This window comes from Geotrypetes seraphini, chromosome 6, assembly GCF_902459505.1.
Source record: "Geotrypetes seraphini chromosome 6, aGeoSer1.1, whole genome shotgun sequence".
NCBI lineage: Eukaryota > Metazoa > Chordata > Amphibia > Gymnophiona > Dermophiidae > Geotrypetes > Geotrypetes seraphini.
Window position 1 is genome coordinate 10969075 of NC_047089.1, and position 22440 is coordinate 10991514.

The 22440-nt window shown below is 46.3% G+C and overlaps 2 protein-coding genes across 8 annotated transcripts in view; one reads left to right on the forward strand and one right to left on the reverse strand.

Moving 5' to 3' along the window:
- Positions 1–1426, reverse strand: part of PLEKHB1 (pleckstrin homology domain containing B1) — a 104048-nt gene extending 102622 nt beyond the window's left edge. Inside the window, exon 1 of the mRNA XM_033948544.1 lies at positions 1315–1426. The gene's annotated coding sequence lies outside the window, so the exon portion shown is untranslated. The remainder of the gene's footprint in view (positions 1–1314) is intronic.
- A 68-nt stretch (positions 1427–1494) lies between these two features.
- The window catches only part of FAM168A (family with sequence similarity 168 member A), a 234313-nt gene continuing 213367 nt past the window's right edge, over positions 1495–22440 (forward strand). For 5 of the 7 annotated variants that reach the window (XM_033948535.1, XM_033948541.1, XM_033948542.1 and 2 more), the window contains exon 1: positions 1495–1728. The gene's annotated coding sequence lies outside the window, so the exon portion shown is untranslated. Of the gene's footprint in view, positions 1729–1900; positions 2129–2625; positions 2759–22440 lie in introns of those variants that run through there. The other 2 variants (XM_033948536.1, XM_033948537.1) reach the window with 2 other exon arrangements.

Consider the following 22440-nt stretch of genomic DNA (forward strand, 5'->3'; position numbering starts at 1 on the left):
GGAAATAAAAGCTTTTTTTTTTCCTTGACAAGATCCGAGATCTCTGCAGAGAACCAATGGGGCTTGTTCTTCCTCCGTCGTTTGCTTACTGTTTTTATATAGCGGTTTGTTGCCTCATGCAAGGTGCATTTCAGGATTGACCACATAGCCTCTACATTATTGGTTTCAGCTTGGTTTTGTAGCGCCTGATGGACGAAGTCTCCCATGCATTTAAAGTCAGTGCCCCGAAAGTCGAGGACCTTTGTTGCTGTTTGATCTAGTGAAGCCTATCTTGATGTTGAACCATACCATGTTGTGGTCGCTGGAGGCTAGTGTATCGCCTACCGAAACTTCTGAAACGCTTTCTCCGTTGGTGAGTATCAGGTCCAGTGTCGCCTGATCTCTGGTGGTATTCTAGGCTTGAGCGTAGGGCACAAGTTGGTTTATGGCTGTTGATTCTGTTTGCTAGGTATTGCAGTTCTGAAAGATGAATGATTTTGTGCATCAGCAACATGGTCTTGAATTTCACCCTGCTTTCAATCGTGAGCCGCAGCATTTTATACTATTTTGTCTTGAATTTTGTACTATTTGGTCTTGAATTTCACCCTGCTTTCAATCGGGAGCCGCAGCATTTTGTACTATTTGGATCTGCCTGATCATGTACTTCAGAACATCTAGCAGGATCGTATTGCAGTTGTCAAAGATTGAGAGTATGTTGGACATCGCTTGATGGGTTAGGTAGGGTTTTAGTCTTCTGACCCAGTAGAGTTTGCCATAAGCCACTGTGGAATCAGCTGCAATTTTGGGGCCATTTGGAAGTGTTTATATATGTATATTCTTGTAGTATTACATTATCCATATATATGATAAAATAACATTTGTTTTAAAAAGCATAAAAGTCTGGAGTTGCCCCTTTCTGACAATCTATCTATGATTTATAGAGCAACCATAATAATGAAAAGGTTCCCGAAACTGAAAAGTAACTTCTCTCTCACGTTCACTTCTTAAGCCAACAACGATCTAAAGTCCCTCCCAAAGCCTTTAACATACCATAGAAAGAAGCTCCTAGAACTGCCTGTGGAGAAATATGAAAGTTTTTTTTGAAAGAATAATAACAAAACAGGCAGAGAAAATAGGAAGGAACAAGAACGGTCTGAAAGGAGATTAAGGAAAAAGAACTCGAATAAAATTCCCAGGACTGGAAACAAAACAAAAAACCCCTAGACCGCTACTTCTCTTCCCCCACGCGACGCCGAAAACGTCCGACACACCAGTACCAGCCATCCAGAAACGCCCAAAACGAACGGACAAACGTTGATGTCACGTGACGCGTACCAACTACTCCCTGCGCCTCCGAGAACGAGGTTCCGAACGGTTTTCGGGGGGAGGGGGCGGCGGGCGGCGACGTCAGCGCGCGGCAGACCCTCTCCGCGTGCGTCGGCCCCCCCCTCCCGGCGGAGATGACGTCACAGAAGCGTCCAAGCCTCCGCCTTCTCCCCTCCCTCCGCCTCCGGCCCCGCCCTTTGGTCCAGGGCTGCCTGTGCTTCCCCCCTCCCCCACCCGCTGCGCTGTCTAAGGGGGGGGGAGACTGCAGCAGAGCGAGCGCGAGAGAGAGAGAGAGAACGAGAGAGCAGTGTGCGCGCGCACACACACACAAGACATACACACAAGGCATTAACCGGGATCTGGAAAACCGAACAGCGGATCGAGTAGGAGCGAGCGGGAGGAGCACGGGAACGGGCAGAACCGGTAAGAACCGAAAGGGCGGGGGAGGGACGGGACCGCTCGATCTGGTCGGCGCTCCCACGGCCGGAGCCGCGCCGTTTTCTGAGGTAAAATGAGGCGAAGCTGCGCTAACACCGCCGCATCCCTCAGGCCAGCCGGCGCGAGGGGGGAGCGCGCGGACGGGCGCGCGCGCGCGAAGGGACAGGCTGTGGTGGGGGAAGGGAGGCCGGCGCTGAGGGAGCGTTGCCTCCTGGAGCTCGAGCGCCCGGGTTCGCTCGCTCGCCCGCCTGCGCGCGCCTCCCTCCAACACCGCGAGTTCTTCCTGTCGGGATGGCTCTGCCTCCGCTTTTTCACGTCGCGCCGGTCGCAGGCGGGGAATAAAGCCCGCGGCGGCGCGTCCCTTTTATTTGGGGCCCTGACGCGAGTAAGGCGCTTCTCTCTTCTTGCTCAGCTGCTCCTCTTGAACGGAATGTATTTAGACCCCCCCCCCCGTCCCTGTAGGATGCAGTAACAGTCTAGAAACGAGAGACTGACCGTTCCCAACATGCTCCGGGCGGTGGGGGGGGGGGGGGGTTGCGCTGCTGTCATGCTATGCGCAAAACAAATCGGGCCAAAGTCAAACGTTGCATTTGCGTGTTTTGCGGCTCTGCATTGCTCCCTCCTTTCTAAGAAACCCGGGAGCCCTGAAATCTGGCCATGCAGCGCTTGACAGCGTTTAAAACCCGAACGTGACGTAGCCCTTTTTGTGTGTGGGTCTGTCTTTGCTTTCGTCCCGATGTGGTACTACAGGGGCTAAAATGGTCGCTTGGTGTTTGCAGCAGAAGCGAGCTCGGTACACGTCAAAGATGGTTAAGAAAACAATAACAGCCAGACTTTGAGAAGTGTTTGGTTTTTTTTTTTTAAAAGCCGAAAATTGCGATTGGACGGATTTAGGAAAGTTACTGTATCAGTCGTGCAATTTCCCTGTGTCGATTAGGACTCAAAACTGCAAATATTTCATGGCCTCCAGATATTAATTCACAAGTTTTTCGTGTAGCTATTGTAGTTTTATGTGGTAAGAAAAGAAAAAAGTAGATTGCACTGTAATGTACAGATTTGAGAGGTCTTCTTATTTTTAATTAGAGTGCAATTGTTGAGTATGTATAAAGGGGGAGGTTGATATTTGTCATAAATATAATTTAATAGCACTTAAGTGTTCTTAAAGTGTATGTTGCACTTATTTTTGGTGTTAAAATGAATAAAGATATATATAAAAAAAGAAAATATCATAGCACTTGATGAGTGCACTAATTTATTTGGGCACGTTTTCTAAACTACTGTATATTGTTGTATGGAACACAGTTATTTCTTTAGGAATAAGGAGGCTCATAACTTGGAACAATCATATTTGTGTATCAGATTTTAATGTGAATTATCCAGTTGGCCACCAGCATCCAGTTACTTTTCTAGTACTTTTAAGGACACAAGTACTACCTGTTATTACTTGGATACACTAAGCATTCTTGTGTATCCAAGTAATAACAGGTTGATTCATGCTAATGATGTTTACTATAATTATGAAATATATTCATGGTTGAAAAGTGAAATGCTTGTGTGATGCTGAGTAGTACCAAGTGAAATAGCTCTAAATAAAATTTTAGATTCTGAATTTAGGAAAGTTTAATCATAAAAATACTTGAAAATGTAAAATATTCACATCTTATATAAAAGCAAAGAAATGTGTGAGCATTTCATGCCTAATTTTCTCTTTGGACATACATTTAGGGCTCCTTTTACAAAGCCATGTTTGGCTTTTTTAGCGCTGACCATGGACGCTTATACAATTCCAACGAGTGTTGGAGCTAATACCGCTGCGGCCAACAATTAAAAAGAAAAGCCTAACACAGCTTCGTAAAGGGGGGGGGGATAATATATAAGTAATACTAAGGAATCATTGAATGACCTTTCATTTAATCAAACTAGCCCATTTTCTAGTAAAGAAGGGGTTCTAGGTGTTGATAGCATTGAAAGCATCAATATTGTGAGCTGGGGATCATTGGGTGCCCTGCCAGTTGTGGCAGGAATTTGAATAAAATTGAATGAATTTTAATTAATTTATATCCCATCTTTGGAAGAGCCACTCTCTTACAAGATAAAGCACAATTACAGTTATGCATAAAATAAGATTAAAATAATGGTCAAAAAGTCATTGAGAGATATGCAGGAATGAGATAAGAGAAATTGAGGCTTAATATATAGCAATATAAGATTGTTTTTGTTAGGTTCCATCAACTTGTGTTCGAGTCCTAGCGACTTCATGAACATCATCAAATTTTCACAGCAGAATACAGAAGTAGATTGCCAGGCCTTCTTCTATAGACAGCAGATATAAATTTGGATACCTTTTGATCACTAAATTTAAAATAAAATAATTTTTCCTACCTTTGCTGTCAGGTGATTTCATGAGTCTCTGGTTGCACTTCCTTCTTCTGACTGTGCATCCAATATTTCTTCCCTTCTTTCTGTCTCCTGCATGCTTCCTCTCCTCCAGACCTCATTCCATTCCCCAACCAACATCTCTCTCTGTCTCTCCATGAATCCAACTTTTTCTTCCTCTCTCCCTACCCCCTCTCCTTTCTTTCTTTCTCTCTGCGCCCCCTTTCTTTTCTTTTTTTTTTTAAACAAGTTTTATTGAATTTTCACAATGGCAAGTACAGCACAAAACAATACAACCAATACACCAGATAGGCAAATCCCCACCCCAAAACATAAACAATCATACTGGTACTCTTCAGTATAAGGCAATACTATCCAACCAAAAATTTCCCCCTCCTTCTTTTTCTTTCTCCCTGCCCCCCTTCGTTCTTTCTCTCTCCCTGCCCCCACTTTCTTTCTTTCTATCTTTCTCTCTCCTTGCCCCCTAGCCACCGCCATTGATTTCTCCCTGCTTTCCCGATGCCAGGCCAGGCGCGTACAAATGCTGGGCCCACAAGACTTCCCCTCACCCCCAAATGTCAATTCTGACATCAGAGAGGAAGTTTCGGGCCAGCCAGGCAGCGATTGGCTGACTCGGAACTTTCTCATTGACTTTTGGGTGGAAGGCGCTTGCACACGCCTGCTCTGGCGTCTGGGAAGCAGGGAGAACAGATCGCAAAGGCTCCATCCTGGGCTCCACTATAGACTCGCGTTGCCTTTGCAATCTACTGGTCGTTCGCGACTGACCTTTTGGGCACCCCTGAGCTAAAGCATTACTCATGGTGAAATTCTGCACACAAAATTAGCAAATTCTGCAAAATTTTGCAAGTTTGTCAAAATCTAAACAATATTTTTGTAATTATTATTCATATTCCATTTAAAACACTTAAAATGTTTTTCTTCTACCTTTGTTATCTGGATGTTTTATTTTTCCAACATATTGGTTCTAGCTTCTCTTTTCTGCTTTCCTGTTGTCTGCTAATTCTTCAAGTGGTTGCTATCCATTTGCCATTTTTCCTCTCTCCTGTCTGTTCCCTCACCATTCCTGCCTCTGACATATTTATCATTCCCTTTTAGCTCTTTTCTGCCTTTCTCACCCTTGTCTTCCTCTTGTTCACTTTTCAGCTATATATCAAATTTCCATCTTTTATCCCATTCCCCATCTCATTCCTTCCTCAGCCCTCAATTCCCTTTCATCTTCAACATATTCCTCATTAGCATATTTCTATCCTCTGTAATATCTATTCTCTCATCTGTTTCCTTACTAGCCATTTTGCCACCCTCTCCTCCCCCTCGGGGTTCTACATTCTTAGCATCTTTCTTCCTCCATCCTTAAAGCCCAGTGTCTGCTCCTTCCCTTCCCCCCCTCGTAGCCTGACATCTTCTCTCTTCCTTCTTGCACTCCCCCATGGTCCAGCATTTCTCCCACTCTTCCCTCACTCCCATTGCAGGACATCAGTTCTGCTTCTGCATCCAACATCTCCCTCCTCTCTCTCTCCCATCCACCCCATGTCCAACACCTATCTCTTTCTCTCATCCTCTCTCTCCTTCCAACTGCCATATCCAACATTTCTGTTTCTTTCCCACTGTCCACCATCTCTCTCTCCTCTTGCCATGTGCCCTGGGTCAAACCTCTCTATCTTCTTCCTTCCTTACCTTGTGCTAGCATTTTTCCTTCCTCTCACCCCTTCCCTCCCACTACCAGCAACTTTCCTTCCTCCCTTCCCTTGTACTCTTCCTAGTAAGGCTTTCTTCATTGGGTCACGATTTCAGCAGCAATTCTCATATGCTGTGTACCGCTAACCCAGAAGCCTCCACTCTGCCATGGAGAGACTTCCAGGTTAGTGGCAGGCAGCATGTGGAAATCACTGCTGATACCCCAACTCGATAATTGACACCGTCTGAGATTCAGTGTGGGAAAGGGGGAACTCTGTGCTACTATGCAATTTGGCACAAATTCTGAGTTTCGCAGTTGCCCAGAATTATACCAGGAGTAAAGCATCTATTCCCCGACCTGAGCCATCCCTGGTATAACTTCTGAGTTGGTTAGACCTCTTGCTAAGCAGCATTTATCTTGATGACGTGCTAATTTAAGATTATGTGATGTAAAATGTATTGACTGAGGAACTGTAACTCTCTAGAGCAGTGCCCTGCAAACTTTCTCGAGCCGCAGCACATTTAACCTAGTGGCAGCAACTCGAGGCATCCATAAGTGCATGGACGTCATTGTGATGACATCATACACATGCATGAAGTCATCAATTCAACATCCGCGCATGCCCGAAGGCCCTTCAGATGGGCCCTGAGACGCCAGTGGGGGTGCCAGCAGGGAAGGGGCTGGAGAGAAGGAGAGAAGCTAGCGCCAGCTGATTGCCCACAGGACATGCCCCTCTTCCTCCCCAGTGTGCTGTGGCACACCTGAAATCTCAGTAGGCACACAGTTTGCGATAGATACACTGCTCTAAAGGTTAAGCTTTTCTTCAAACAGGCTTATTTAAGTCAGTTTTGTTTTCCTGAAAATTGCTTCTGTTTAGAACATTTAGTCATTCACAGACAGCATATTTTCCATGCAGAGTGTAATCTGAAAACCCAACTTGTAGAATTACTGATGCATGTGATATTGATACAAAAAAGGAGCCATTTAAGGAATTTTTTAGGCATTGTGTCATTGAGGCTTGTTGTTTTTGTTGTAATAATGTTATGTTATGTTTATTGGACTGGAGTAGTTTTTATCCCAGGACAAGAAGGCAGCATATTCTCACATGTGGGTGACGTCATCTACAGAGCCCCGGTACGGACAGCTTTAAAAGTGCATCGCTTCTTTAAGAACTTGAGAAAGTTTGCGAACTGCCCGCACTGCGCATGCACGAGTGCTTTCCCGCTCGACGCCACTCGCAGCTCCTCAGTTCTTAGTTTTCTGTGGAGCTAAGTTGTGTTTTTAAATGTTGTTTAAATTTTGCCATTGCCTTCCCACTTGCGCATATTTTTTAGTCATATTTTTTCTGCATATTTTATATATGTGTTTTATTTGCGTTAAAAAACAAACCAGTTTAGGATTTTTTTCCCTCGCTGTTCTCACCTTGTGGCTTTGCCCTTCGAGGCCTCATTGTTTTCTTCCACCATTGAATTCAATTTAGCTAAAACAGTTTTTCCATTGATGTCCCAACTGCTGACTGATTTAAAAAGTGTTGCAGGTGCCAATGGCAAATTTCTGTCACTAGCCCACATAGTTGGTGCTTACAGTGCCTTGGCCCTGAATCCTGTGCGTGGTGTTCTACCCTGCAGAAACGTACAATTAAGAATCGAAAGCTCCACCAAGAAAAGTTGTTTGGCACTGGTATGGACACCGAGACAACATTGCAGCCTTCAACATCAAAAGCATCGACTTCGGTCCATAGGGCAAGCCAGCTAAAAAGCCGCCAGCTTCCCAACAGGTCTCACAGGTCACCATTGCATCGAGTCCCTTGATGGCGACCAAGCGATGAGCGTCCTTATGTCTAGCTTCTCCTACATCGAGGTGTGCATCTTCAGGGTCACCCTCGCCGAGGCCAGACAAGGCACTGATGTACTGGCTGAATGCCAAACAGTATCGATGCTCTCATACCATGAGAAGCTCGAAGTGCTTTCCAAGTCGGTGACATGTTCAAGCTTCTTTCTCCGACATTGACTCCATCGGTACTGGTTCAGCCTGAGCATAAGGCCACCAGGTCCTGTGGTACCGATACTGGATCCCTGCTACCGCGCTGATGTTCTATGAATAAAAACAGCATCTCTCATTGCAGATCCCATTCTCCAACACGGTGCCGATCCAGATCTTCTAGACATCAGCGTTCTTCATCTTCTCGACGATCCAAGTCTGCTCAGCATCGTTCATCTTCATCTTCCTTGAAGCATAAACATCACTGTCCTTCCTGCTCTTCCAAGCGTAAAAAGAAGTCATATCATACATCGTAATCTTCATTGAACCGACACCGGACTTGACGCCATTGGTTCTGACACACTCCTTCGCCAAAAGACTTTTTTGACTCGGACTTACAGTCTAACTCAGTGGATGATGTCCCTGAGTCTACTACAGAGACTTATGACAGTACTTCTGAAAAGTCACCTCACAGAGCTAAGTCTCCAATCGAAAGACTTTCTTTCACAAAATTCAACAATTGGGCAAAGAGCTTCCAGTCAAATTAGAAGCCAATTCTGCTCATAGTGCTGAATATTTAGAGGCGTTGGACTATGATGAGCCTCCTGAGAAACTCCTGCAAATACCATTACAAGGTATTCTCAAAGAGACTCTGCATAAAAATTTGGAGACCCCTCTTACCATTACTGTAGCTCCCAGAAAATTGGACTCTTTATACAAAATTATCTCATTCCCTGGTTTGACAAATCACAACTTCAGCTTCAGTCCCTGGTGGTAGAGTTGACTTTGAAAATCTACCGCATCCAGGGTTTATGCCTCAGTGCCTCTGGGACGTGAAGGGTGCACTATGGACAAGTTTGGCTGTCGTCTATATCAAAACTCCATGTTGACTAAAATAGTCCTAAACTATAATTTCTATATTTCCCGTTATGACAAACATCTGGTTAAGAAATTGTCCTCTTTTGATAGGTACATTCCTTCACAGCAATTACAGGATTTTTGTCACATCTCTCGCACCCTTGCCCTGGCTAGAAGGTATATGGCGAGATTGGCTTATGATGCTTTTTGAGTTGTCTTCCAGAGCCTCAGCTATGTCAGTGGCAATGAGACATCTGGCATGGCAAAGTGTCTCTGACATGGATATCAACCTCCAGGATAGATTGGCTATCATTCCATGCTTGGGTGATGAGCTATTTGGTGATTCTATTGAAAATGCTACCCAAAAGCTCACTGATCATGAGAAACAGTGGGATGCTTTGGTTAAATCCAAGTCTAAGCCTTTAACTTCCAAGCCTTTCAAGTCTTCCTGTCGGAGACGTTTTTTCTTCTAAACCTGCTGCTCCTACTAGACCACAGCAGAAGAAACAGAAGCAACAACATCCTCAAAAAACAAACAAACCATGCCACAGCTCCACAGAAGCCGCCTGCTCAGTCTTTTTGACGTGCTTCTCGAGAGCATAGACGCTGTTCCTTTATCCCAGCCTTTCCCTCAACCCATCGGAGGACGGCTTCAACTTTATTATTCTTGCTGGGAACTGATTACAACAAACCTCTGGGTGCTAACAATTATTCAAGATGGATACTCTCTTCACTTTGTCGACATACCTCCCGATCATCCTCCAAGAGTTGTCTTATCACCCTCAGCAGATGTTCCTTCTTCTCAATGCCATGAAGAAGGTTCCTCCAGGACAGAGGAACCAGGGGTTTTACTCCCTGTACTTTCTTGTTCTGAAGAAGACGGAAGGTCTATGTCCAATCTTGGACCTCAGGGGTCTCAAAAAGTTTCTAGTGAAGTAAAAGTTTTGGATGTTATCCCTGGCAACTTTATATTCCCTCTTAGATCGCAACGACTGGCTATGCTCTCTGCATCTGAAGGAAGCCTACACTCACATTCCAGTACATCCAACCTCCAGGCGATTCCTCTGTTTCCAGGTGGCTCATCACCATTATCAATACAAAGTACTTCCCTTTGGCCTTGCATCCTCTCCCAGAGTATTCACCAAGTGCCTGGTGGTAGTTGGCAACAGTACTACGGTCTCAGGGCCTTCAAGTCTTTCCTTACCAGGATGACTGGCTGATTAAGGACCCTATCTCTTAAGGGGTGACAGTAGTAACTTGCATGACAATTCTCTTCCTTCAACAGTTGGATTTCAAAATCAATTTTCCCAAATCCCAACTTCAGCCATCTCAGAAACTACAATTCATAGGAGCTCTGCTCGACTCTATTCATCTTAGGGCATTTCTACTGCAGCAAAGACAAGACAGTTTGATTCAGCTTTGCACTCAGACTTATCATCTACCATCAACCTCAGAGCCAGACAAATGATGGTACTCCTGGGTCACATGGCCTCCACAGTACATGTTACTCCATTTGCGAGACTTCACCTCAGGATACCTCAATGGATTCTTGCATCTCAGTGGTCTTAAGCGTTTCACCCATTCTTGCAAAACATTAGTCACTTCTTCGCTTCAACAGGCGCTGCAATGGTGGATGAACTCTTCTAATTTGTCCAGAGGATTTTTGTTCCTTACCCCTCCTCATCAGAAAGTTCTGACCATGGACTCGTCCACTTACAATTGGGGAGCTCATCTGAACGGTCTTTGTAAGCAAGGTTGCTGGTCTTCCCAGGACTGCCTTTATCATATAATCTGGAACTCAGAGTGATCTACAATGCTCTTGGAGGTTTTCAGCACATTGTGACCAACACCATCCTTCTTATCTGCATGGACAATCAGGTCGTGATGTATTACATAAACAAACAAAGGGGCATGGGGTCCCTCCATCTTTGTCGAGAGGCCCAGAAGATTTGGAGATAGGCCATTGCTCACAATATATTCCTGAAAGCAATATTATATATATTCAAGGAGAACAGACTTCTCTTGCAGGCAGACTCAGCAGGTTTCTTCAACCATAAGAGTGGACACTCAACTCTGCAGTTCTATGTCCCATATTTTCTCAGTGGGGGACTCCTCAGATAGACTTGTTTGCGTCCCCCCACAACCTGCCCCAGTTTTGCTCCCGGCAGTACTCCTCACTGCCTGGAAGTGCATGCTTTTCTACTGGATTGGACTCTCAAGTTTCTCTATGCTTTTCCTTCAATCCCTTTCATTCTCAAAACGCTTGTCAAGCTTGAGACCGCCACCATGATCCTTATAGCGCCTTGGTGGCCCAGACAGCCCTGGTTTTCCCTGCTACTTCAACTCGGTATGTAGGAACCAATACCTCTTCAAATTTTCCTGTCTCTTCTCACACAGAATCACGGATCACATCTCTTCTGCATCCCAATGTTTCAGCGTTGCATCTGACAGCTTGGTACCACTCGGCCTAACATCGGCTGATCTTCATCTTTCTCAGCCTGTCAGACTAATCTTGGAAGCATCAAGAAAACTGTCCACACAGCAGTGTTAATAGCAAAATTGGACACAGTTTTCCACCTGGTGTGTTTGTCGTTATCAGGAGGCTAAATCCACCTCTGTCTCTTCAGTATTGGACTATTGTCTACATTTATCCAATTAAGGTCTCAAAACTACTACTTCTATTACTATTAATTAGTTCTATAGTGCTATCAGACACACGCAGTGCTGCACAGAGTCACAAAGAGTAAGAAAACAGTCCCTGCTCAAAAGAGCTTACAATCTAAACAGGCAAGACAGACAAACAGGATGTCATGGATATTGTTAAGGGGAACGGTTAATCAACAGGCTAGGTTGTAGGGCAAAGGAGTAGGGTTAAGGATTGAAAGCTATATGAAAAAGGTGGGTTTTCAATCTGCTTTTAAACAAGGGAAGGGGCTCGATGGACAAACTGGTAATTTTATTCCAGGCACAGGGGGAGCTAGATGAAAGGAATGAAGTCTGGAATTGGCAGTGGAGGAGAAGGGTAACACTAAGAGTTTCTTATGTGAGGAACAGAGTTCTCTGGTTTCTGTATAAAGAGAGAGAAGCGAGGAGAGATATGGAGGGGCAGCAGAATGAACACACTTGTAGGTCAGCAATAAGATCTTGAACTGTATGCAATGGCAAATGCGGAGCCAGTGAAGTAATTTAAGGAGAAGGGGGACATCAGCATAGCGAGGTTGGTAGAAGATGAGTCGTGCAGCAGAGTTTTGCACAGATTGCAAGGGGGAGAGGTGACACTGAGGGATACCAGTTAGGAGTAGATTGCAATAATATAAGCATGAGGTTACGAGAACTTGGACAAGGGTCTGGGTAGTGTGCTCAGAGAGGAAGGGGCAAATTTTGGTGATACTGAAGAGATAGAAGCGACAGGTCTTAGCAGCTTGTTGGATATATGTAGAAAATGAGAGGTCAGAATTGAAGACTACTCCAAGGTTGCGAGTAGAGGAGACTGGAACAATGACAATATTATTTACAGAGATGGAGAAAGGAGGAGCAGAGGGTTTAGGAGGAAAGAGGAGTAGTTCAGTCTTGGACATATTTAGTTTCAGATGACGTCAGGACCTCTAGGCAGCAATGTCAGCCAAACAAGCAGAGACTTTTTCTTGGACTTTAGGTGAAATTTCAGGTGTAGAGAGGTAGATCTGGGAGTCATCAGCATAAAGGTGTTACTGGAAGCCATGGGAGGAGATCAGGGCACCGAGTGAAAAGGTGTAGAGAGAGAAGAGAAGAGGTCCTAAGACAGAACCCTGGGGTACAGCAACTGTTAGCGGGATAGCAGCAGAAGAGGACTTACCAACACATACACTAAAGGTGTGTTGGGAAAGGTAGGAGGCAAACCAAGAGAGGACAGATTCACGGAATCCAAACAAGGACAGCATATCAAGGAGTAAGCTGTGATTTACAGTATCAAAGGCAGCAGATAGGTCAAGAAGGATAAGGATAGAGTAAAGGCCCTTAGATCTGGCCATGAACAAGTTACTGCAGACCTTAGTGAGGGCAGTCTCTGTGGAGCGAAAACCAGATTGTAGAATATCGAGAATCTGTCGAGTTGAAAGGAAGTCCATGCAGCAATGGAAAATAACATACTCGAGTATCTTGGATAGGAATGGAAGAAGGGAGACAGGGCGGTAGTTGGATTGGCAGGAGGGGTCCAGCAAGGGTTTTTTGAGAAGCAGCTTAACCACCACATGTTTGAAGGCAGCAGGGATAGTTGCAGTGGAAAGAGATAGATTGAGAATATGGCATATAGGAGGGATAACAGTATGTGAGATGGGGTGGGAATAGGGTCAGAGGGGCATGTAGTAGGCTTGGCTGAAGACAGAAGTTGTGCAATTTTTTCTTCTGTGATTACAGAGAAGGCAGAAAAGTCAGCAGTAGTTGACGGAGGGACAGTGCTATCAATGCTTTCTATGGGCAGCTCGATGGGAAACCTCTCATTGTTCATCCTATTGTGTCCAGATTTATGAAAGGACTTTTCAGTGTCAAATCACCTCCAGTAGTTTGGGATCTTAATGTGATCCTTGATGCTTTGAAGCCTCCTTTTAAACCAATGTCTGCGGCTCATCTCAAGTACCTTACTTGGAAAGTGGTCTTTCTCATCTCCCTTATTTCAGCTCGATAAGTCGGCGAACTTAAAACACTGGTGGCGGGTCCTCCTTTCTTCAGTGTTCCACCATGAGAAAGTGATTCTTCGCACTCATCCTGTTTCTTAAGAACATAAGAACATAAGCAGTGCCTCCGCCGGGTCAGACCATAGGTCCATCCTGCCCGGCAGTCCGCTCGCGCGGCGGCCCAAACAGGTCACGCCTGTCTGCATCACCAGAAGGGGCTCACTTGCCACCTTGTTTTCTCATTTAAGTCCTATCTTCCCATCGTAGTCCTAACCCTCCGGTCTTGCACATGTACGACCTATTGGGTTACTATACTTATTACCTGGTTAGCTTTCTATACCTGTGTTACATCCCAGCATCTCTCTCAGTATCCCACGATCCCTTTATCCCTCAGGAATCCGTCCAATCCCTGTTTGAATCCCTGTACCGTACTCTGCCTGATCACTTCTTCCGGTAGCGCATTCCATGTGTCCACGACCCTTTGGGTGAAAAAAAACTTCCTTGCATTTGTTTTGAACCTATCTCCCTTCAGTTTCTCCGAATGCCCCCTCGTACTTGTTGTCCCCTTCAGTCTGAAGAATCTGTCCCTATCCACCTTCTCTATGCCCCTCATGATCTTGAAGGTCTCTATCATATCTCCCCTGAGTCTCCTTTTTTCCAGAGAGAAGAGCCCCAGCCTATCTAATCTCTCGGTGTATGGGCAGTGTTCCAGCCCCTTTACCAGTTTCGTTGCTCTCCTTTGGACTCTCTCAAGTACCGCCATGTCCTTCTTGAGGTGCGGCGACCAATACTGAACGCAGTATTCCAGATGTGGACGCACCATCGCTCGATACAATGGCATGATGATTTCCCGCGTCCTGGTTGTTATGCCCCTCTTTATGATGCCCAGCATCCTGTTGGCTTTTTTCGAGGCTGCTGCGCATTGTGCAGATGGCTTCAGTGATGCATCCACCAGCACACCCAAGTCTCTCTCAAGTCTGCTGTCTCCCAACAATGCCCCCCCCAATTTGTAGTTGAACAACGGGTTCTTTTTCCCTATATGCATGACCTTGCATTTTTCCACGTTAAAGCGCATTTGCCATTTGTTTGCCCAGTCTTCCAGCTTGTCCAGGTCCCTTTGCAGGTCCTCACACTCCTCCCTGGACCTAACTCTACCGCACAGTTTGGTATCGTCTGCAAATTTTATAACCTCGCACTTTGCCTCCTTTTCCAGGTCATTGATAAATATGTTGAAGAGTAACGGCCCCAGCACCGATCCCTGTGGCACACCGCTCGTGACTCCCTGCCAGTCAGAATATTGGCCCTTCACTCCGACCCTTTGCAGTCTACCCGACAACCAGTGCTTGATCCATCTGTGCACATCCCCTCCCACCCCGTGGTTCCACAGCTTCCTAAGCAGCCTTTCGTGTGGCACCTTGTCGAAAGCCTTCTGAAAATCGAGGTAAATGATGTCTATAGGTTCCCCATTGTCCACCCGACTGCTTATTCCCTCGAAGAAGTACAGAAGGTTCGTTAAGCATGACCTTCCCTTACAGAATCCATGCTGGCTTGTTCTCAGTAGGCCATTTCTCTCGATGTGCTCGCAAATACTGTCCTTGATCATAGCTTCCACCATCTTCCCTGTAATTGAAGTCAGGCTCACCGGCCTGTAGTTCCCGGGGTCACCCCTCGATCCCTTCTTGAAGATAGGTGTGACATTCGCCAATTTCCAGTCCTCTGGTACCTCTCCAGTTTTCAAGGATAGGTTGCAAACATGCTGGATTGTGCCCGCTATTTCTTGTCTTAGTTCCTTCAGAACCCTTGGGTGGATCCCGTCCGGGCCCGGCGATTTGCCGCATTTTAACCTGTCTATCTGTTTGAGGACATCCTCCTTACTTACCTCTATGTGTTCCAATTTTTCAGCCTGTTCCCCGCTCATGAGTTCCTCTGAGTCCGGTATATTAGATGTGTCTTCTCTCGTGAAAACCGACGAGAAGAACGTGTTCAACCTCTCAGCTACCTGTTTATCCTCCTTAATCACTCCCTTCCTATCCCCATCGTCCAACGGCCCCACCTCCTCTCTCGCTGGTCGCTTCCCCTTTACGTAACTGAAGAATGCCTTGAAGTTTTTCGCCTCCCTGGCCAGCCCCTCTTCATATTTCCCTTTTGCTTTTCTAACCTCTCGGTGGCATTCCTTTTGGCATTTCCTGTGCGCCTGGTGATTTTCCTCCGTTGGGTCCTTTTTCCATCGCCGGAAGGATACTTTTTTGTCATTTATTGCCCTCTTTACTTCTGTTGAGATCCAAACCGGGTCCTTTGACCGCTTGTTCTTACCGCCTTTTCTGAAACTGGGGATGTACTTTCTTTGTGCTTCCTGCAGGGTGTCCCTGAATAGGGTCCAGGCGCTTCCTACAGTCTCCATCCTAAGGATGTTTCTGAGCTTCCTCCCCACCATTTCCCTCATAGCAACATAGTTCCCTTTCCTGAAATTGAGCGCAGTCGTTGCGGTCCTCCTTCCTGTGGGTGTCCCCCTTTCTAATGTGAATCTGATCGTGTTGTGGTCACTGTTGCCTAGTGGTCCTCCCACTTCTACCCCTCTTGCAGGCCCCCCTAATCCGTTTAGGATGAGGTCAAGAGTAGCACTCCCTCGCGTCGGTTCCCTGACTAGTTGCTCCATGAAGCAGTCCCTCACAGCTTCTACAAATCCTGTTTCCCTAGTGCAGTTGGAGTGACCCATACTCCAGTCAATCCCCGGGTAGTTGAAGTCCCCCATCACTGTTACACTTCCAGTCCTGCATTCTTGTCTTAGTTCAGCTTCCAAGTCGTGTCCGACTCCTTCCGGTGTACCAGGTGGGCGATAGTATAGCCCTAGTTTTATGACTGCACCCTTGTTTCCCGGCAATTTGACCCATAGCGATTCCAGCCCCTCTGCCTTTTTTGCCATATCCATCCCGACCGAGTAGATAGAGTCCTTTATATATATTGCTATGCCTCCCCCCTTCTTGTGTGTCCTGTCCCTCCTGTAGAGCTTGTACCCCGGCAGTGCCACATCCCATTGATTCTCCTCTGTCCACCATGTTTCTGTAATTCCAATTATATCCAGGTCTTCCCCCTTGGCCACGACCTCTAGTTCACCCATCTTGGCCATGAGGCTTCTTGCATTTGCGTACAAGCACCGCAGGTCCCGTCGTTTTTCCTCCACCTCTGTATTTACCTGGGCCGCCTCCCCTTGAACTTCGGTCAGTTCTCCTGTTCCCTGTGCTTCTGCTTTGCTCTCAGCCTTTACCCTCGTAGCTTTGCCCTCAGCCTTTACCCTCGTAGCTTTCGGTTTCCCCACATTCCCTCCACCCCACTTCCCCGCTTTTCCTCTGAGTTTTCTAGCCCTATCGGCCCCCTCCTGGGCTATCATCCCTTGAGCCTCCGTCTGATCCCCTTCGCCTTGTGGCACCCCTATATTGCCCTCAGCTTCAGCCCTCGTGCCACCCAGTCCCCTTGTGTCTCCATGCCCCTTAGTCTCCTCCCAGCAATCTCCCTTTACCTGATGTTTCCCTCGCTGTCTGATCATAAGATCCGCCGGTCTCTTTACTTCCTCCTTGCAGTCAGCCCGTTCAGCATCTGTTCTGGATACTGTTGTCCGAAGCGTCAACCTCAGGTCAGCTGTCGGCTTTCCCCCTCTCCTCAGTTTAAAGCCCTCTCGATCTCCTTCCTCACATTGGCTGCCAGTAGCCTAGTTCCTGCTGTGCTCAGGTGCAGGCCGTCCCGCCGGTAGAGCTTACTCTTTCCCCAGAACGACGTCCAGTTCCTCACAAAGTGAAAGCCCTCCTCCTGGCACCATCTCCTCAACCATGCATTCACAGCCTGGAGGTCTGCCTGCCTATTTGAATCTATTGTACTTCAGTATTCTTTCCTAAGCCTCACTGTCATCCTGGGGAAATGGCTCTTCACACTCTGGACTGCAAACGAGCATTGGCCTACTATTTGTAGAGAACTCTAATCTCATAGAACATCTCAACTTTTCATCTCCTTTGATCCTAACAAGTTGGGACGTCCAGTATCCAAGAGAACGATATCTACATGGTTGGCCTCTTGTATCTTCTTTTGTTATGCTCAGGCTGGGCTGTCACTGTAGAGAGTCATGTCACAGCCCACAAAATCCGAGCTATGGCAGCTTCAGTTGCTTTTCTTCGCTTCACTCCTATTGATGTAAAGCTGCTACTTGGTCCTTAGTTCATAAATTCACATCTCGCTACTTTCTGGAATCTTATTCCAGGTGGGATGGTCACTTCGGCCAAATATTATTGGAAAATCTATTTTCCTAATGGCCACAACTCTCCTTCCATTCTAGTAAGCTAGTGAGTCGTACATGTAAGGAGAATATGCTCTCTGCTTGTTCTGGGATAAAGCACAGTTACTTACCATAACAGGTGTTATCCAGGGATAGCAGGCAGATATTCTCACAACCCACCCTCTTTCCCTGGTTGACTTCTTAGCTTGCTTAAAGAACTGAGGAGTGGCATCGGGCGGAATGGCATTCGCGCAAGCGCAGTACGGGCAGTTCATGAACTTTCTCAAGTTCTTAAAGTGGCGATACACTTTTAAAGCTATACGTACTGGGGCTCCTTGGATGACATCACCTACATGTGAGAATACCTGCCTGCTGTCCGTGGATAACGCCTGAAATGGTAACTGTGCTATATACTGTACCTGGATTGACCACGGTGGAAACAGGATACTGGGCTAGATGGACCATTCATCTGATCCAAAAAGGCTATTCTTGCTATATGTTTTTATTTTCATTTAAACTAACATGGGAAATGTTAACAACATTTCCCATGTTGGTTTAATGTCTTTTTAAACTCAAATCTCAAGGTTTTCTTCTCTAGTCTGTGTTTGCCTTCTATATTGTCAATAGTACACCCTAAGCATTGCCTCCAAAATGAAATTAATCCCCCCCCCCCCACAACAACCCACAATAGAAAGAAAAGCCCCATAAACAACATGGGAAACAAAACAAAAATTTCTGATCATACTAGTTTAGTGATTAGAGAAATGGTTTGGGAACCAATTAAGCTAGTTCAAATCCCAAAAAGGGCTGGGAGCCAGGGAAGCTAGGTTCAGATCCCAGTGATGCTCCTTGTTACCTTGGGATTGCCAATTTCACCATCCTTTACTGTAGATAAAAGGGTAGATTGTAAGCCCTCTGGGGGGTCAAATACACTAAACACCAATACTGTGCCTATACAGCACCAGAGAAACAGCAGTCTGTTTTTTAGCAACTTATGTACAACACTAACAGCATGCAAATTATATGCACACTGTTATCATTGAGTATTGGCTGTTAAAGGATCGAAGGTTCCCTGGGCATGCCCACAAGAGTTGTGCGGTAGGTACAACTCTTTTTGTGTGCATGTCCAGGGGAACCCCGACCACCCCTGTTCAACAACTGCTATTTTGATCAGGGCGGGCCCAGGAGAGGCAGGAGAGAGAAGGTTCTCCTGTCTTCAACTTCAAATGAGGTATGTGGGGCAGGGATTCTAATTCCAGTAGGTCACTGGGATTGCAACATTTTCCAGGAGGCCCTGCTGGGGTTCTCTATTGATTGGGTTGGCCTGGTTTGCGCCCCCCCCCCTTGAGTCAGATAGGCATGGCCCGCCTGGGGTCCTGTTGGGATGGGCTGGCCCAGCCCCCCTCCCCAGGGTCCCCTCGTGGATGAGCAGCAGAACAAACCAGGAGCAGGATAAAAGACTATTCATCTGCCTGCAGAGATAGAGAATGCTGAAGTACCAGTGAGCATACCATCCCTATATATGACAGAGTTCAGCTTGGTGATCTCTATCTCCACCTGCTGGTGAATGGTCATAACCCACTTGTCTGGATTCATCTGCTGCTGATGACATGGAATGAGAATTTAAATTTGCAATGTAATGTTTCAGTATTTTAGTTGCCAACTACTGTGCCACAAAATATTGAAGTCATAATGTATTTTTGCGTGAAAAATCTAGTCATGATTGAGGCATTTTAATATCATATAACAGATTTAGAACATAAGAACATAAGAAGTTGCCTCCACCGGGATCAGACCAGAGGTCCATCGCGCCCAGCGGTCTGCACCCGCGGCGGCCCATCAGGTCCATGACCTGTCAGGTGTTCCCTGCCCTAAAAAACCTATCCTTACTTCTATCCGTATCCCTCAATCCCCTTTTCCTTCAGGAATTTATCCAAACCTTCTTTGAATCCCTGTAGTGTCTTCTGCCCCACCACAACCTCCGGGAGTGCGTTCCATGTGTCCACCACTCTTTGGGTGAAGAAGAACTTCCTGGCATTGGTTCTAAACCTATCCCCTTTCAGTTTTTACGAGTGCCCCCTTGTACTTGTTGTTCCCCACAGTCTGAAGAATCTGTCCCTGTCTACCTTATCTATGCCTTTCAGGATCTTGAAAGTTTGTATCATGTCTCCTCTAAGTCTCCTCTTTTCCAGGGAGAACAGCCCCAGCTGTTCTAGCCTGTCGGCATACGAAAGGTTTTCCATACCTCTTACCATTTTCGTCGCTCTTCTCTGGACCCCCTCAAGCAATGCTATGTCCTTCTTGAGGTACGGCGACCAATACTGGACACAGTACTCCAGATGCGGGCGCACCATTGTACGGTACAGTGGCATGATGACTTCTTTGTCCTGGTCGTGATACCCTTCTTGATGATACCCAGCATTCTGTTTGCTTTCTTTGAGGCTGTCGCGCATTGTGCTGATGCTTTCATTGTTGTATCCACCAGCACATCCAGGTCTCTTTCAAGGGTACTTACATCTAGCAATGTTCCCCCCATTGTATAGCTGAACATCGGGTTCTTTTTCCCAACATGCATGACCTTGCATTTCTCTATATTAAAACGCATCTGCCACTTTTTGGCCCACTCTTCCAGCTTCGTTAGGTCCCTTTGCAGGTTTTCACAGTCTTCCGTGGTTCTAACCCTGCTGCAGAGTTTGGTGTCATCTGCAAATTTGATAACCTCAAATTTCGTCCCTGTCTCCAGATCGTTTATAAATATATTGAACAGGAGCGGTCCCAACACCGACCCCTGCGGAACTCCGCTCGTGACCCGTTGCCAGTCTTGAGTATTTGCCCTTCACTCCAACCCTCTGTTTTCTGCCCGCCAACCAGTGTTTAATCCATCGGTATACATCCCCCTCCACTCTGTGGTTCCACAGCTTCTTAAGCAGCCGTTCGTGGGGTACCTTGTCGAAAGCTTTTTGGAAGTCGAGGTAAATTATGTCTACGGGTTCCCCTTTGTCTATCTGGCTGTTTATTCCCTCAAAGAAATGTAGTAAGTTTGTGAGGCAAGACCTTCCCTTGCAGAAGCCATGTTGGCTCTCCCTCAGCTGCCCATTTTTTTCCATGTGCTCGCAGATGCTGTCCTTAATCAGTGCTTCCATCATCTTACCCGGAACCGAAGTCAAGCTCACCGGCCTGTAGTTTCCCGGGTCTCCTCTTGATCCTTTCTTAAAGATAGGCGTGACATTTGCTATTTTCCAGTCCTCTGGGATCCCCCCAGTTTTCAATGATAAATTACATATTTGCCGGAGTGTTTCCGCTATTTCCTTTCTCAGTTCTTTTAGTACCCTTGGGTGGATTCCATCCGGGCCCGGTGATTTGTCGCTTTTTAATCTATCTATCTGTCGTAGGACGTCCTCATAGCTTACTTCTATTCGCTCCAGCTTTTCATCTAGATCCCCACTTATAATCTCCTTAGGTTCTGGTACATTGGATGTGTCCTCGCTTGTGAAGACCGACGAGAAAAACTTGTTTAACCTGTCTGCTACCTCTTTTTCCTCTCTTACCACTCCCTTTCTGTTTCCATCATCCAACGGTCCCACTTCCTCCCTTGCCGGTTGCCTCCCCTTCACGTACCTAAAGAACGGTTTGAAGTTTCTCGCCTCCCCAGCCAGCTTCTCTTCGTATTCTCTTTTTGCTTCCCTAACCACTCGGTGGCACTCTTTCTGGTGTTTTTTGTGTTCCTTCCGGTTTTTCCTCAGTTTGGTCCTTTTTCCATTTTCTGAATGATGATTTCTTGTCGCTTATCGCCTTCTTCACTTCCTTTGTTATCCACACCTTGTTTTTTGTTTGATTCTGTTTACGCCCTTTCCTAAACCTGGGGATGTACATGTTTTGTGCTTTTTGCACCGTGTTCTTGAGTAGGGACCAGGCTTTCTCTACGGTCTCCATCTTCCGTGAGCTGTTTCTGAGTTTATGTCTCACCATCTTCCTCATAGCTTTGTAGTTCCCTTTTCTGAAGTTGAGTGCCGTTGCTGTGGTTCTCTTCACTTTTGATGTTCCCATTTCTAGTTTGTACTGGATCATGTTGTGATCACTGTTTCCTAGTGGCCCTACTACTACCACCTCCTTTGCGGGTCCCCCTAGACCGTTGAGGATTAGGTCAAGAGTGGTATCTCCTCGTGTCGGTTCCTGGACCAGCTGCTCCAAGAAGCAATCCCTCACAGCCTCCAGGAACTTTGTTTCCCTTGCGCTGCTGGAGTGTCCAATGCTCCAGTCTATCCCAGGGTGGTTGAAGTCTCCCATAACCGTCACCCTTCCGCTTTTGCATTCCTGCCTCAATTCTGCTTCTAGGTCATTGTCACTTGTTTCTGGCTGTCCAGGTGGGCAATAATAAAGTCCCAATTTTGTGTCAGCTCCCTTTCTTCCTGGTAACTTAACCCATAGCGATTCCAAACCTTCTGCCCTTGTTGCCGTATCCATCCTGGTCGAGTGAATGGAGTCCTTTATGTATAGCACTATTCCTCCTCCCTTCTTACATGTCCTGTCTTTCCTATAGAGTTTATAACCTGGTAGTACTACGTCCCATTTGTTGTCCTCAGACCACCATGTTTCTGTGATTCCAATTATGTCTAGGTCCTCTTTGTTGGCCATGACTTCCAGCTCTCCCATTTTGGTAGACTCCTTGCATTGGCGTACAAGCAATTTAAGTTTTGGTTTTTTACTTTCCCTGTTGTTCTTCCTTGTGGGTTGATTCTCTTGTCGTCCCCTTCTTGGGGTGCCAGCCCCTGAGTCCCATTTTGTTCTTCCCCTTTCCATGGTGTGTTTTCTTTGTCCTCAGTTGTCTTCCTCATTTCTGCATGTCCTTTTAGTTCCTGCTGTTTTTCCTT